Here is a 10359-nt window from a genome sequence, read left to right on the forward strand (position 1 = left end):
TGAAGGGGCTAGCCACGATGGAAAGACCAACCATGTAATTGAGGGTGAGGGCTTTGAATCATGCGCTATTCATTGACCTGAGGTTGAGAGTAACCATGTGGGCAATCAATCAAGCCTAAATAAATAAATCCCAGTGAAAACAGAACAAAGGCTCTGAGCACAGAAGCTCAAGTGAGTGTCCACCAGTAAACAATAACCAAGAAGGTACAGAGGGAAGTTGCTCAGAGTCTGGCCACCCCAGGCACCTGAGAGTGAAACTAGACACCACCAAGTCTTCAATGCCTACCTTTCTGACAGCAGATCGCAAGACCTTTCTTTTGCAATGCCTCTCGTAGACTCAAGCCTCTTGCCTTTTGGTTAGCACGTGAGTGCATTAACAATTTGCACCACCTTTTTGCACATCAACACCGTGTAAGTAACATAAGTGGAAAAATAATGAAGTGAAAGCTGAGCAGGTAATTTCAAAAGGCAGTTTGAGGAGAGAAAATATTATCATGAAATGTGCAAAGAACTGGAGTAATACAATAAAAAAGGACAAACATATCCAGCCTGTCTCAAGCTAAAAACACGGAATTGAAAATTGAAGCCTCAAGTTGTTATAGTGAAGAATTCTATGGGGAAAATATTGAACAAAAGCAGAATGCAACAAAAGAAGGGGAAGAATACACAGGGTCACTGTATCAAAAATAATTGCTAGCTATTCAGTCATTTCAAGAGATAACATATCATCAAGAACCAATGATATTGAAGGAAGAATTTCCGACTGAAAGTATTAGCACCTGCATATTCTGCCTTCAGTATCTGACAATGTTTTCATGGAATCCAGACATATTCTGCCTTCAGTATCTGACAATGTTTTCATGGAATCCAGATGCTTTTTCAGCAGCTTGTTTCTCCAGCGTGGACAGCCCATTTGTAGCCTGTTCTTAGTCTGGAAGTTCTGCTGACACCTGTTCACTTTAGGTGACCCTGCCAGTGTTTGAAGTACTGGTGCCATAGCTTCCAGCATCTCGGCCACACACAAGCCACCAGTGTATGACAAACCAAGTGGTGGCTGAGTACAGCAACGTTTTAATAAGCCTTTCTCCATTCCTGGTGCTGCATTCTGTTTCACACAGTTCAGCTTCTCTGATGATTTGCTCAGCCTCCAGATTGAATAGCTATAGTGAGAGGATACCACCCTGATGCACGCCTTACCCGGTTCTAACCCATGCAGTATTCCTTGTTCTTGATCCATGTACAAGTTCCATGTGAGCACAATGTAATGCTCTAGAATTCCCATTCTTCTCAAGGCTATCCATAGTTTTTTAAGAACCACACTGCCAAATGCCTTAGCATATTCAATAAAATACAAGTAAACGTCTTTCTGGTCGTCTCTGCTTTCAGCCAAGATCCATCTGACACCAGCAAGGCTATCCTTCCTCCCATGTCCTTTCCAGAATTTGGACCAAACCTCTGCCAGCTCCCTGTCAGTGCTGTTGAATGATCTTCAGCAAGTTTGCTTGCATGTGATACCAATGATACTGGTCTACAATTTGCATCTATTAGAGGAAGGCTAATTAACAACCTGCAATATGCAGATGACACCATCTTGTCAAGAAGACTTAAAGTATCTAGTGATGAAGATCACAGCTCTAGAGCCTTCAGTAGGGATTACAACTTAATGCAAAGGAAAAAAAACCCAAAAGCCATCATAACCGGATCAATAGACAGTTAAACAGAGGAAAAAAATGGAAGTTTTCGAAGATTTCATTTTGCTTGGGTCCATAATCAATGCTTATGGAAGTAGCAGTCAAGAAATAAAACCATCTATTGCATTGGGAAAATCTACTGCACAAGACCTCTGAAAGATCTTAAGGGGTCTAGACACCACTCTAAAGACTAAGGTGTGCTTAACTCAATCCCTGGTGTTTTCAATTGCTTGATATGCATGTGAACGTTGGGGCTGAATGCTGGAGTTGGCATTAATCAGCCCCAGCAGCACTCACTGCCTGCGCCACTTTGGGCAAGTAGTACAGTGTTCGGTGCTTCAGGTTCCCCTTTTGCTTTACTGGGGTTGCTCCTCTCTATGGGTCCTTTTTGTTTGTTTGTTTTAATTCCTCATTTCATCCTCTAAACTGAGATTCCCAAACTCCAAAGAAATGGGTACTTCAATCTGAAAAGTAGGTGACTAAACACTGAGAGCTAATCCCTATTCTGCTCAATCACGATAGGATAGATAATACTTTCATAAGAAAATGCCCCAAGATTTTTAAAGTAGTAAAGACTTTTTCCCCTGTTATGATAAATACCCATTTAATCAGTTGGTGCCCTCACAGATGGAAACGGAGTCTCTGTGCTCTCCTACATTTGTGGCTATATCACTTGCATTTTGTGGCCCAAGCAATCATAGGCCCGTGCTTAGCTGCAAAGAAGTGTTGGAGAACGCCATTCTTCAAAGCTCCGGAAGAAAAAGAGCCATAAGGATTTAGGGAATAGGGCTAATGGCTACCAGACCAGGCAAAATCTAGGTTGGGGCAGGAAAAAAAAAAACCTGGAAGATTGGAGCAGTTTAGGACAATGTCAGGAGAAGGTGACTCAAGAGCTCCTTTAAAAAGGAACTCACTTGGTGAACACAGAGCTTATTTGTGATCTCCTTCCTTATTTTTGTACTTTGCTTCACAATGTCTTTCTCCAGAGTGCATGGGATTTTGAAGATGATGCTGTTCTGCCTTCTTCAGATTACTTCCCAAGACTGCCTTGATTAGAGCTCTGTTTTGTTCCGAGCACTCTAGACCTATTTTATAGACAATTTTTTTTGCTTGGCTTTCTTTTACTGGCTAACAATAGCCATTTACCTTGGATTTTACCAGTCTAAGTTTCAAAGGGAACCTCATTGTTAGAAGACTAGGGCATTTCTATTTGCTTGATACTCTCGTTGTCAAGAAGGAAAGGAGTTATGCAGGAGGCTGGAGAACCTTGCAGACAGAATCTTTTGACGATTGGCTCTAGCTAATCTGCCTTTGTAATTGCCCTGGGTCTCTAAATTCTGGTTGAATCAGAGCAAGTACTGGACCAGTTTTTCTTGTTTTCCTTAAGTATCTCTTAGGGAGCATTTTCTGAGCATATCCTTTGTAACACAGTGCTAAGAACTACAGAAAATCTGAAGCAAACTGAGCTACTGCTATATTGAGATGCCTGGAATACAAAAAATTTCAAGTAGTGTGAAAAAAAGATGATAAAAACAGTGACACTTTTAAAGTTGTTTGGATGAAATGCATGTTTTAGAACATTTTGATAGTATGTCTATGAAAGTCAAGGTATAACTTCATGTGGAGATCTCATCAAAAAAATCTAAATTTAAGGCCTGTTTGGAAGAGGATGCCAAATTCAAAATGGACCTCTTGTATCCCTTTGCCCCACTATCTCTGATAGGTCCTGAAACAAGTGTAAGACATTCTGTCTGCCCTTGAGACACTCAAAATCAATTTGGGGCGTCAATATTAAAACCATCATACAGAGACTACTACAGGTAGGTATATAACAAAGTGCTAAGTTGGCAGCAGATAACATGCATTTTTAAGAGTTCAGAGAAAAGAGACAGCGTTGTCAGGGAGGATAGTTGGGAGTGGTTTCATGGAGGAGATGGGAGACCTGCTTTAGGATAAAAAGGAATTTTAGGAACAACAACAACTACAAAAAGGTAGTGATTTCAGCCTATAAATTTATATTCAGAGATATCTGACTCTACTTTATCAGTGTTCACTGGTTGGCCCACTGTTGTCATTAGCCTCCAAAGCCTTGCCTCAGAGTTCTTCTGCAATGCTGTATAATTGAAGCCCTGCGTTGCTATCTCTTTGATGTAAGTTAATATGTGAACCAACAGCCATCCACTATGCCGATTTGAAGGCAATCAATCGACTCTCTTCAGTCTCCTTTTTTATGTCCAGGAAGGCGCTAATTACTTTCCTACTAGGGCCTCCGGGAACCTTGTTGGGAGATGAGCAGTATGGATGACTAAGATGACAAGGAAAACCTTCTGGAGTGGGCATTTATCAAGCTCTGCTGTGTTTGCAGTGAATCACAATACCTCAATGGGACTTACTCCAAGAATAATACAACCAAGCCGAAACCAAACCCACTGCTATGATTCATAATGATCCTATCGGGCAGAGTAGAACTCCACCTATGGGTAGCTGAGACTTAATCTTTACCGGAGTAGAAAGCCTGAAATTGATGGGGCTGTGAGCATCCCTTTGGCACGTCCTCTTTGGACATCTGAGCCTGGGGAGAGGTGCCGGTGGCACCACCAAGTCTGCATGAGCAGTGGAGAGCAGTTACCAACAGTGAATCCAGGTGCAGTGTTGGGTGGAGAGGCTTCTGACCAGACAGAACTTTGCCTTCCAAGAGACTATTATTTTATTTCCCTCTTAAAACCAATGCAAACATTTTTGTTTGAAAAATAATTCCTAGACTCTGGTTTTAGTTAGGAATTTCCATAGGGGAACAATAGAACTATAGTATATTTCCAATTTAAAACTTCATATTGTTGATGGAGTCTTGAAATAACAAGACTAGGCGATCCAAACATCTGTTACTTTAATTCACCCCTGTCCAAAAAAAAAACCAAAAACCCAAACAACCCCACCCCCAAACTAGCAGCAAATTTGTGGTACTAGTCTTGGAATGTGGACACTGTGTCTGGTCAGTATTTTGGGGAGTTCTGGAATACACACGAAAATATAGATAAGATTCTCTGCTTAAAATGTATAATGCATTGCAGATTGCACTGTGGGTTTCTGAAGCAACAAAAAGTCATGTTGGATTTTAAAGCAGTTTGAAGAAATGACCCAGCTCTTTGAGGCAGGGTATTTAAATTAATGTTTGTCACAACATAAAGCTCAAATTCAAAGTTTGTGTCTCCCTCCAATTACGACCCATCAAACTAGATGAAATGGAGATGAAAGTGTGTTCCCTGGGGAAAATGCAATACTATTCTGGTTAGTAAATGCACTCGGACCAAAGGTTCTTGTTAGCATTGGGATGTGCCGGGGAGACATTTCAGCCGACTTGGCTGTAGAGCAAGTGGGTGGTGATTGATCTAGCTGGCTGTTGCTATCAGCAGATCCTGGTGGACAAGGTGGGGCCTAGGCCTGAGAAGTGGGGACCAATCACCCAGGCCTCACTTAGATAGGGTGTGGGGTGCACTAGATGCCTGTGCCATGACTTGGAGTCACCAAGAACTGGCAACTGACTTTGCTTAGGCTCAGGAAAGCTGTTGAGACAAAACTACCTTAATTAGAAGGATGTGACTATGAAGGGGCTTCAAAAAGTTCATGGAAAATGGAATGAAAAAACTAATGGGCTTATCATCCCTTCTGTGTGGCCCTTCTGAGAGGGACTGTCCAATTACCTTACAGGTGAGTTTTGGGTCTCCACTACATCCACACCCATTCACATCAGTTTGGTTGCTTGATTTTGAACTTCAAAGGAGGGTGGGCTGGGGAGGGGGGAAATAGGGAACGGATAGCATTGATAATTGTATAACCTCACTCAATGGGATAGAACAACAGAAGTGTATATGAATTGATATATTGGATTGTGTAAGATATGGCACACACACAAAAACAAAACTATTATAGGGAAAAAATAAAATAAGAGTTCCTGGCGTGTAGTGTAGGGGAGAGAGGGGATACAGAGGAGCTGATATCAAGGAGTTCAAGAAGAAAGAAAATATTTCAAAATTTATTGTGGTAGCAATTGTACAATACTACTTGATGTGATTGAATTGTGGAATGTTATGATATCTGTAAGAGCTCCCAATAAAATGATTAAAAATTAAAATAAACAACAAAAAAACTAATGGAATTTTTCATGAACCTTTTGAAGTCTCCTTGTTAAAACAAACAAACAAACAAACAAACAAACAAATCCTGTGGGTGGGGGCGTCCTCCCTTCCAGTATTATTGCTATATTATTTCCTGATAAAGCTTTTTCTTAATATGAGTATGATACAGATGTGCTTTCTATTCAATAAAGGGGCTATTACAATACAACCTACTCAGAATTTTGCTCAAAATACTGAAGGTTATTATCTTCATTTTGAAACATTTCCCTTGCCCTATCTGGGTTGGGCAGATAGTGGTACTGGCAAGGCTGAGGCTGAGGGTTTTGCTTTCTTGCAGAGGTGGTGCTGGTGCTAGGAGGGAACTAAACTCCTGGCACTTCATCCGTCTTCTGCAGTGATGTTGTGGAATTGATTCAGGTGGGCACAGAGGATGACCAGATGAGTCTTAGTGGCCTGGGGCTATCTTTACAGGACAGGGTACATTTCATCTTGATGTATGGAGTCAGTTGGCTGCAGGGTAAATGTGTTCATCCAAGTAGACTAGAGAAACAAATTCATGAAGACTCATATGTGAATAAGAAAGAGGTTTATACAAGAGCAATTGAATACTGAGAAAACATTCCAGTTCAGTCCAGATCAAGTCCCTAAGTCGAATAGTAGCCCATATGTCCGATACCAATCTATAAAGTCCTCTTCAGACTCACGAAACACATGCAATGACACCTAATGCAGAAAGATCACAGACCGGAGGGTTGGAAATCTTCTGGATCTCATGGCATTGTAAGCGTCTCAGTGCTGGCAGGGGTCTCTACGTGGCTTCTCCACTTCAGAGGTCTGGTTGCATCAGGATCGGTCCATGTGGCTTCTCCTGCTCCCAGGGCGGAGCACCACATGTCTTGTCAGAGAGGGAGAGAGGGAGAGAGAGAGAGCGCCTCGCGCCTCCAAGGAGGAATTACAGACGTTCTCAGAATCCCCAGGAGAAGGCCATGTCCACACAGAGGCCTCATTGGCTGTGACCTGATGGACAGACTAGACTCCACCTTCACTCTTCATGCTCAAATGGACAAATGATTATATAACTGCCACAATAAGCTTGGAATTAATAGTAGTCAAATAGTTGCTTCTAAGCCAACGTGCTCCTGCAGGATACTTTTCTACATTGCCCATTTCCCCTTCTTTTCAGTGCTCTGTCCTTCGGGAAGATTTTGGGTTTTAACTACCCCGGTTGACACAGTTACTTTTGCTTCATGGTGAGCTTGTTTTCTCCCGCTAAGCCGTTTTCACTTGGGAAGGGAATCTTCATCTCCCTTGGAACAGTAATGGAGGGAATATGGGTTTTAATGGATTCTGCTTTTCCGACATTTTATAGGGTGTCACTCTCGCTACTTTAAGAAAGTAAAGTATTATTATTGTTGTGTTTTTGATTTATAGGGTCCAGAGTTTTTTGTTCACTTTGTTTCCCTAATGATTTTGCTGGTGAAATAATAAGCTTCTGATATGTATGCATCATGCTTTTAAAGCTGAGTTGTAAACTGGCTATCTATTGGTTTGGAAATCTAAGATCTGACTTTTATAACACCTAAGTCCTTTCTGCCTAGTCCTGGCACCATAATGGTTACACGTTTGGCTGCTACCCTGAAGGGGCAGTTCCACTCCATCCTACAGGATCATTATGCCTCGGCATCAATTGGAGGGCAAAGAGTTAAGTTAATGGCATCTCTGAAGAAGTTACCACTGACTGCTCTATTCTCTGGGACATTCTTCCATTGCATTCTATGATGGCAAGAGCCAGCTGCTCATTTGAATAAACATGATGGCTTCTGAGAGTCGCCGCTTGTCCTACGAGTTGAACAAGTACATCACTTATCTCCAGTATCCATGTGGATCATTTCTCACAAGAATAACTTCTCTTATCTAGATTACTAATTCCACAACCTGTGTTAGAAATATCAAAGTTAATGGAAATACAGGTGCTAGAGGTTAAGGAGAAAAGTTAATGGCCAACTTCCCTACACCCTCTATTTTGAAGCAAAAATAGTGGTGTCCTCCAATTTAGTTCAAACCAAAACAATCAATCATGGAAGCACCCTCCCATGTGATTTCAGAAATATTTACAAATAATCAACTTCATTTTGAAATGTTGAACTGGAAGGTGTTGAAAAGAAATCCCAATCCTAGTTATTGCTCTCAATGACATAATTGACCTTTTTTCACCTCTCCTCCATTTCCTTCCCCAAGAGCAGATATTTCTTAAAGGTTCACGACCAATGATATTTTCTGCAATGGAGAAGAATACCTCTGACGGTGGCCTATGCTCACCTCTCTCTCCCATTATGATTGAAACATCGGACATTTGTGTGTAGCTAACTTGCTCTGAGGATTATTTCTTGTGACTTCAAGTGTCGCTTTATGAGCTCATGATGTTCTCATTGTCCTTAGGCCTTCCTTTTGACTTGTTTTGGAGGACACATGCACACAATCATGAATCCAGCCACATAATATTCACATCCTTTTACACAACCAGACCCTGGTGTACATGACACTTAACAACATTTTGTTGAATCATTCACACATGTACACACACACAGAACAGTGTGTTTGTGTGGAATGAGGTGCTTATTTTACCTATGTTCTCTAGATGAAAGTTTTTTACTCTGAAGTTTTCATGTGCAACTTCAAAGTTTTGGCTTTCTAGATAATTCCTTTTCACAAAGTTGGAAGAAAATTTTCCCAGTAATTTTGACTTACCTGTAGGTGGAAAAAAGGATAATTTTACACTTTAGAGCAATTTGGGCATTTTTACACATGGATAATTCTATGAGCTTTCAAAGCAGTCCTTCAGAATTTCTTATTCTTTAGGTTGAGATGGTTGAAAGTAATACTATACAGTTAATGTTTTGATTTTATAATTAATATGCTACATCCACATTTATATAGAAAGTCAACATTATTATGAAATTCTAATGGAGTAATTGCTTACTTTCTTAGTGTTTTTTATTTAATCTTTCAAAATCTCTCTCTATTTTTGACATAAAGGGGATATCCTTTTTATTTTTGAGTCCCTGTAAGATCCATCAATTTATTTGCTTTTTAGAACTGGAAACAATTTTATTTTTCTTAAAGTAGGTATTTATTATGAGTTGAAAAATAAAGCATGCTTTTCCCCAAAACTCTATATCCCTTTCAACTAGATGCTAGTAATGGGGCCCAGGTCACTCTTTCCCTCACCCCATCCACTTCATGCTGAATGGTTAGCATTGAGGTGGTGTTGTTCCTTTATGTAGGTGACAGTGTGGCCATCGGATTCATGATAGCAAAGCCCTATGAAGGGGATTAGGAATTCTCTTCCTTTGAAAGCAGAGGTGTGCTTTAAAAAATGGTAAAAATAAACTTAAAAAAGAATTATTGTGAGAACTTCAGAGGTTCTGAGAACTAGGAGGAAAATATCACTTAGCTTGAGAATACTGTGTTTAGAAATGTTTGGCAAAAGGGGATAAAGTGTCCTGTTCTAAGACCTTTAAGGCAAGGATGTAAGTGTTTTACTGGGGCTATTTGAATATAAAATGATCTCCTTTTACATCTTGAGGAAATGCTTAAATCAAGTTAAGACTTCCAGCTATAAAAATAAGATTGCATGCTAACCTATGAGATGTTTCCGTAGCACTAACTAAGCTCTAATTTTATATTATTATCAAGCCAGCTATTTTATTTTAGAGTATAGTGAATCAAACATATGGTACGTGAGAAAAGTATTACTATTTTATTAGCCTTATGTTTGATATTCCCTATTTATCTGTGTAGAATCTGTTACTCTAATTTTAAAATTAGCAGTAGTATTACATCCATGGGAATGATTGTATCTTCATATTATTAACTAAAACAAATTGTGCCTTAATTAAGACTAAACTATGACTCAACAGAATGTGAAAATTATAGAACAATATCACTGATATCACATGAAAGTGAAATTTTGCTGAGGATAATTTGACAAGCTCTTCAACAACAGTTGCAGCAGTACATTGACAGGGAGCTAGAGGTTCAAGACAAATCCAGAACAAGACATGGAACCAGGTATATCATGGCTGATGTTATATGGATCTTGGCTGAAAGCAGAGAATACCAGAAAGTATTTATTTGCGCTTCATTGACTATGGTAAGGTTGTCCACTGTGTATATTTTCACAAACGACAGATGGCCTTGAGAAGAATGGAAACATCTGACCACTTCATTGTGTTCATGCAGAACCTGAATATGGATCAGGTAGCAGCTGTGTGAACAAAACAAGGAAATGGTTTAAAATGAAGAAAAGTGAAAATCAGGGTTGTATTTTCTCATCATATTTATTCAATCTGTATGCTGAGTAGATAATCTGAGAAGTTGGGCTATGAAAAAAATAACACAGCATCAAGACCATAAGAAGGTTTATTAACAACCTGCAATATGCAGATGGCACAACTTTGCTTGCTGCAAGTGGGGAAGACTTTAAGTACTTGCTGATGAAGTTCAGGGATTTCAGCCTTCATTATGGATTA

This window comes from Echinops telfairi, unplaced genomic scaffold (genome assembly GCF_000313985.2).
Source record: "Echinops telfairi isolate 266 unplaced genomic scaffold, ASM31398v2 ScPeMD7_7469;HRSCAF=8507_1, whole genome shotgun sequence".
Lineage (NCBI taxonomy): Eukaryota > Metazoa > Chordata > Mammalia > Afrosoricida > Tenrecidae > Echinops > Echinops telfairi.